General features: G+C 45.3%; 1 protein-coding gene across 2 annotated transcripts in view; it reads left to right on the top strand.

Annotated features, from left to right (window-relative positions):
• The first annotated feature begins 6136 nt into the window (after positions 1–6136).
• The window catches only part of DHX30 (DExH-box helicase 30), a 34870-nt gene continuing 34409 nt past the window's right edge, over positions 6137–6597 (top strand). For both annotated transcript variants that reach the window (XM_026089742.1, XM_026089741.1), the window contains exon 1: positions 6137–6250. The gene's annotated coding sequence lies outside the window, so the exon portion shown is untranslated. The remainder of the gene's footprint in view (positions 6251–6597) is intronic.

The raw sequence follows: 6597 nt of genomic DNA, 5'->3' as shown, positions 1-6597 counted from the left end.
CTGCCGCCACCGCTGCCGCCGGTTGGCTCCCGGCGCTCGCGCTCTCTGGAAAACGGGCGCTCGCGCGCGCGCCCCCACCAATCAAAACGGGTAAATACAGCCAGCACGTGCTGGCGAGGGAAGCAAGGCGGGCTGGTGAGCCAATCACGACCGTCAGCCCGCCTCCCGACTCTATATAAGGCAACCGGGGAGGGGGAAGGAGGTGCTGCTTTATGTGGGGCGCGCCGCCATCTTGTCCCGTGGCGGGAGCGGCCGCAGCGGGCGTTTCTCCAGCACTGAAGGAGGCTGGGCCGGGCCAGGCCGGCGCTCTGCTGCCGTCCGTGATCACCACAGCGCACCGCGGTCCCCGGTGCGCAGCCTGGGCCTGGCTGCACAGCGGCACGGCGCATCCCCAGGCAGAGCRAAACAAAGCGCCGGTCCTGTCAGTCCTGTCAGCATGGTGTGGCCCCGGTGTAGGGCCAGTTTCCGCCGTTTAGCCGTTCCACCACCCCGACCCCTTTTGCATGCTAATCCAGTTTAAAAGCATCTCAGCCCACCATTAATCCAGCCGAAGTAATAAATAAATAAATAAATAAGTCAAGGCTCAACTAACTCCCTGAGGGCTTTCCATCCTGTCTGGGCATGCAGAACAGATGTGCTCAGTATTTGCAGTCTGTAACAACAATTCAAGAGGACAATGATCACAACAGGATGCAACCAGGTCTTCAAAGCGGATAACTAGCTAAACCAAGCTCTCTTGGTACAGGAATTCTCAGTATAACTAATTCAGAATAGCAGGCACAATGGGAATATTCAGCTCAGGAGCTTTAACAAAAAAAGCTAATGCTGTAACTCTTTACGTGAGTGGATCTCACAAATGTTCTGTCAAGCCTTGTCAGGTAAAGCCACAGTTTAGCATGTGAAGCATTTGCTGAGGTCTTGGGGGAATTTAGTACAGTGACAGGACCGTGACCATGACCAAGGTCAGTGTTTCCAGGATACATCATGGGCTGCTGTCGCTTCTGGTCTCTTCTAGCTGACATCTTTCTGAATTACCCTTTTACAGTTTCCTGTAGAAACTAGGCAGAATACCGATTAAGCAGAGTTACATGACTCTACTGTGGAAGAGGAATCTGTTCTTTAGAAAATAACAAATGAAAACCACATAAAGGAGTTGCACAGAGCAGCCGAAGCATATAAAACACCAAAAGAAACATCAAGACTGAAGCAGCAGTGTTTCCACACATGCTCATCAGGAGACGGGCGTTTCAATGTTATTTCAAGAAAGGGCAGTAATACTTTTATTTGAAGTTCTGCTAAAAAAGGTCACTGAGTTAGCTATTGTGCTCTGTAGTGTTTTATTAGAGGTTTGTGGCAAGCTTTCCTTATTGATGTAGCAGATTAAAAACATGGTTTGTGAAAATGTTATTTAATATTTGATTAAATATTTTTATCAAAGTAATCAGCCAAAAGCAACATTTAAGAATTTAATGTTCACAATTGTTTAATTTGGCCATGCAAAACCTATCCCCAAAGGTTTATTTTATGATACAGCTGCAGCTGAGGAGGTAGTGTCATTATTGGTCATATTTTCAGGCCCATGTAATTCAAAGAAAATTGTATCCTTTATAACAAACACTAAACCACAAAAAAGTGCCTGAGGCAAGGCAAAAAAAAAAGAGGAGGAAAAAACGGATTTAAGAAGGGAAAGAAGATCAAAAGGATAGTTTTTCTGAGATCCTTGATGAGCCTGTCCACTGCCAAGCAACTAAGATTTTCTGTTCCTAATAGTAATGCTTAATTGGGAACTGATTATAAAATTACAGTAAGATATCATTGGGTATAAYTGTTTCATAATGGGGGGCCTTGGGGGAATCCAGTGGTCATACGTTATTTCTTGACCTCAGGGACCTCAGCTCATGTAACTGCTTTAATACCCAAGAACTATACACATCCAGTCAGGTCTCGTCATGAGAGCCATGAAGTGATATTAGAAATGAAAGCATGGAGTTTATTATAAAAACTTAAGATATGATGTGTTATCAACCAATAACCCAGCATAAAAGCTTCCCTTAGAGGCACATTTTATATTTTTCCTAGCAGCTCGATCACATAATTTGCTTTCACAATTCTTGGACTTAATTTAAAATGCAATTTATCCACTTGCTCCCGTACCTTCTTTTCTGACATCAAACACCTTATCCAGCTTACCAGAAATTTTAAAAGGTACACCAGAGAATTTTAACATCCTCCTTCCCAACACAGGAGATCAGAAAATGATCTTTCTTATTTGTTCCATTGATTACAGATGATGTATGAGGCCAGACAGAGTTTCCTTTGGGAGGTTTGGGGGTTTGGGGACTTTTTCCTGGTTTCCCGCTTCTTGTATTTTTAGAATACTTTTTGTTTTTAACAACTTCAGTGATTTTTTTCTTCAAATTCCACCTCAGAAGTTCTAATATCTTATGCATTGCTTGATAGCTTATGTTCCTTTCTGTTGGCTCCAATAGAAGCCTTTCCAGTTACAAAATAATTCAGTCTGATTCAATAGACCTATAGTGCCTTGCTATTTAGCTAGACTGGTTTACTTGCTTCTCTGCCTCTTCTTTGGCCAGTTACACACACTTTCTCACRCTACGGTTTCCTTAACTCATCCCTGTGCTAATTTCAATAATTTTATTTTGTGTTTGTCTGATTACTAAATTACTGCAGTTTCCCTTTAAGATTCCATGTCACGGTAGCAGTTTTTGGTAGCATTCCAAGGACAAAAAAAAAAAAAAAAGGATTTCTGACTCTCTAGGAATAATTATAAGCTCAAAAATTGCATTAATGACAACTGACTTTTCAAGTTAATCCTCAAAGCTTTTCCAAAAAAAAATGTATTAGCCTTTTAGTATAGACAAAGATTAGAAATGCTTGAATTAAAATGGAAATACTTTCCTCTATGGTACCATATTTTTCAGTATCATTTGGGTATTGTGTCAGAAAAAGTATCAATCTGTCTTACCTCTTCTGACGATAATCTTCTATAAAATGACATTAACACAGTATCAGTTTCTTTGTTTTTAGGACTGCAACAAGAAAAAAAAAACAAGTATGACCACATGCAGAACTGTATGAGCGAACCTGCAAGAAAGTCTAACATAATAACTGGACTGTAAAGGTGTTAGATCCTAACAGATTCCAAAAAGAATATCAGCTACTCAATTAATTCACTGAATGAGAGCTACATGTGGGTAAAGGTTTTCCAGGAAAGGAAATTCAAATTAAAAAGCATGTTTTACCAGAACTACCAGAAGTCTTCATTGCTTGTACTCACTGAAAACTGAACGGTTTTCCACCTCCAGAAACAGAACCTTAGTGTTTTGGGTTGTTTTTATTTYTTAATACACTATTTCCATTATTTGTAAGGAACTTCATTTGGGAGAGAAACACATCCACCTGACTATTCTGATTTAAGGACGGGGAACGGGGATGTCTTTTTTTCCTAAAGCAATACTGTCCCTCTGATGGCGCTGTCCACCTGTCATCTTCTCTAATAACTTTCACAGCTGCTGACCGATTTCAGCTGAACTTGGCACATTCAATGTAGAGACGCCAAGTTCTTTTGTGGGAGAGAGTAAAATCAGCCTCCCATCTGCATGCGGCAGCATAAGCTCAAGCAGCCTGGCCACAGCAGTCCCACAGTGATGGCCACAGCTTTCACACCACTTGCTGCCTGTTGCACAGCCGATGGTGAAGGGACGTGGACAGAACGAGGTTAACGGAGGGGGAGTTTAGGGGATGCAGCTGGGGAAAATACAAGAGTGTTCAGGTGTCTAAGTGAAGAACTAAAGATATTAGAGTGGAGGACCACGAGCTATTTCGTAAAGTAGCAAGGTGTGCTGTTTTCCCTTGTTTGGGGTTGTACATGGGGCAGGGAGACAGGTGCTGTAGCGATTGTTACTGCAATTTGCTTTAAGTAGGGGGCAACAGACAGGAAACTTTTTACTTAGTTCTGCTGCATGTGATGTTTTTTAAGTTTTTTTTCTTTTTACATGTATGACCCAATATAATCAAATATCCTTGAAATAAAGTTTCTTACTCTAGCTCAGTAATACATTTTTCAGAACAGAAGGAAATTATTAGAAAAAAGACAGTGGAGAACAAAAAAGAAAAATCAAAATATCAGTTGTGGTTTTATCTTCATCTTACAAGTTACAGGGAGTGATCAGCTGAATTTAAATCTTGTCTAAAAAACAGCCTTTGCAGCACCTGTTAAGTTACTTGTAAAAAAGACTACAAGATAATATTAATGAAATTATTGTGATCAGTAAGTAGAGTACCATATATTAAATGATCATGCTTTAGATGGCATGTCATATTCTTTACAAAGTCATTATATTAAAGCATTTTCCATTCTGAGCCTGCTGAAGCTAATTGCATTACTTAAAGCAATTTTACCAAATGACTTTTGAATGATTATGCAGGGTTTTTAAGCTAAGCCTGTAATAATGGCATAAGTTGTTCCCCTTATCTTAACGCCTTCTCTTCTTGCACAGCCCATCTGTAAACACTACAGAGCGATGCAGGTTACCCATTAACCTTTCTGCCATCCTCCACAGTCTACAGATTTAACTGGACTTCACRCCACATCTTCTGAACAACGCTGAGGAATAAACCACCAAGAGGAAAGGTGCAGTAGCTAGAGATAGCTAATCATCTGCTACAGATGCAAATTTTCAATACGCTTTGTTACTTCCTCCCATCCCACGTGTACTCTCCAGTCTGCATTACTGGTCTTACCGCTCTAAAAACAGGCAGATAAATTTTTGGGAAATTCCACTTTGACACTTTCTGACTTGTAGGTGGCTTCCTTTCCGCCGCATTTTATCTCGTGTCCTTTGTACGACTAGCGTGAACAGAGCTGGGGCCTGCAGACCACGGTACGAATTTGAGAACTTTAGTGAGTTTAAATATATTGCAGGCATCTCAACGCTTCTCTGGGAAGAAAGCTTCTAAGCAGTGGGAATATTTCAAAATGTCATTTCAGTCACCCAGAAACAAAGCTTTTCTTGGGATTAGTAGTCTGAAAAGTTTGCTTTATAAATACATGGGGATGGGATGAAAGAGTGAACAGAAATGGCCAGAAAAAACAAGCAAAGAGCTGTGCATGCAAGCTTGTTGCTAAAACTGGTTAAGTGTTTAGTGTTAAATTGCTACACAGAACGTAAGACATTACAAATTTCCATAATTTTAAATCTACCTTTTTTCATGTTTGCCTTGTTATACAAGCTCATATTACCAGAGGATCAGCAATATGATGGCAGACTAGCACATCCAGACTATAACAGTATTTTTTTTCATCTGAGTCTTTATCAATAGCCCATTTCCCTAATAAATTAAGCTACCTTCCTCACACATTTCCTATTAACCATTAACACAGCTCACCATTGCACCCCAGCAGTTTTAGCATTTTGTAGAAAGCAAAGACACGTTTTGGCTCCTAAAACCTTTGATCCAGAGAAAGAGAACGTAACGAGTCTTTGTATGTCACTGCGGTACTGTATTCCAGTGGCGGTGAGAAGCAAGGAAGCACGCTGCAAGAGTCACGCTACCTTAAGGGTTACCACCCCGTATCTTTGGGCAGTGCCTGGAACCGCACACAAGCGTTTAGCGAGGCGACGACCGCAAACCAGGGCGCCGATGTTGCAGGCGACACCAACGCTGCTTCTCTTTGCTCACGTTACGGCTGCCGTGACGGGAAACGGCAACGAGCCTCGCGCTGCAACGAGGGAGCTGCTAGCCCAGTCCGGTTTCGGTCGTTAGTAAGCCTGCTCCAGAGGAAGAGGGGGCAGCTCCTCTGCGGATATTCAGCAGATCTAAATCTAAACGGTAACGGGGTGCTTGAAATCAGCAGCGAGCTTCTACGTATGGAACAGCCAAGCCACAGGCTGGTTAAACACGAACGCGGCTGCGAAGGTTGGCGCGAGCTTAGCRTGCTAACGCACACCGACGCCTGCGGCTTCCCTTGGCTCGGGCAACACAGCAACAGCGCAGCGTTCCCGTGATTTTCAACCGTCCTTACGCGGGGCCCGTGTTCCCGCTCGTCCAGCTCCGCGGGCTGCTGCGGCCTCCCCCGCCCGCCCGCCGGCGGCAGCGGAACCGGGCCCCGGGCCTGCCCCCGGCAGCCGCAGCCCTTTCATCACCGCCGCCGGCCCGCGGCTCCGGCGAGAGCCGCCCTCCCACTCGGGGCACCGCAGCCGCTCTCACAGCGAGGAACCGAAACCCCGTGAGTCACCCGCGACGCGGCCCCGAGCACCAGGCCCGGTGCCACAGCGAGGCCGCCGCCGCCTCCTGTAATGGCGGCCGCAGCGCCCCCGCCGGCCGCGCCACGCCGCGCCGCCCATTGGCGCCAGCCGTTGCCACGGCGACAGGCCCCGCCCCCCGCCCGCGCTCTTCCCGCCTAGCCTCGCGCGCGCCTCTCTCTCGCTCGTAGGGTGGGAAGGGGGAAGGGGAGGGGGGGGAGCGAGCGCGAGGTTTCGCATCCGGGGGAGCGAGGCGGAAGAGAGGGCGCGGGGAGCGGGGGCGCCCCGGAAGCAGACCGCGGAGGCTCCTGGGAGTTGTAGTCCGAGCGGC

This window comes from Apteryx rowi, unplaced genomic scaffold, assembly GCF_003343035.1.
Source record: "Apteryx rowi isolate R43461 unplaced genomic scaffold, aptRow1 scaffold_83, whole genome shotgun sequence".
NCBI classification, from domain to species: domain Eukaryota; kingdom Metazoa; phylum Chordata; class Aves; order Apterygiformes; family Apterygidae; genus Apteryx; species Apteryx rowi.
This window is presented reverse-complemented; position numbering and strand designations above follow the sequence as displayed.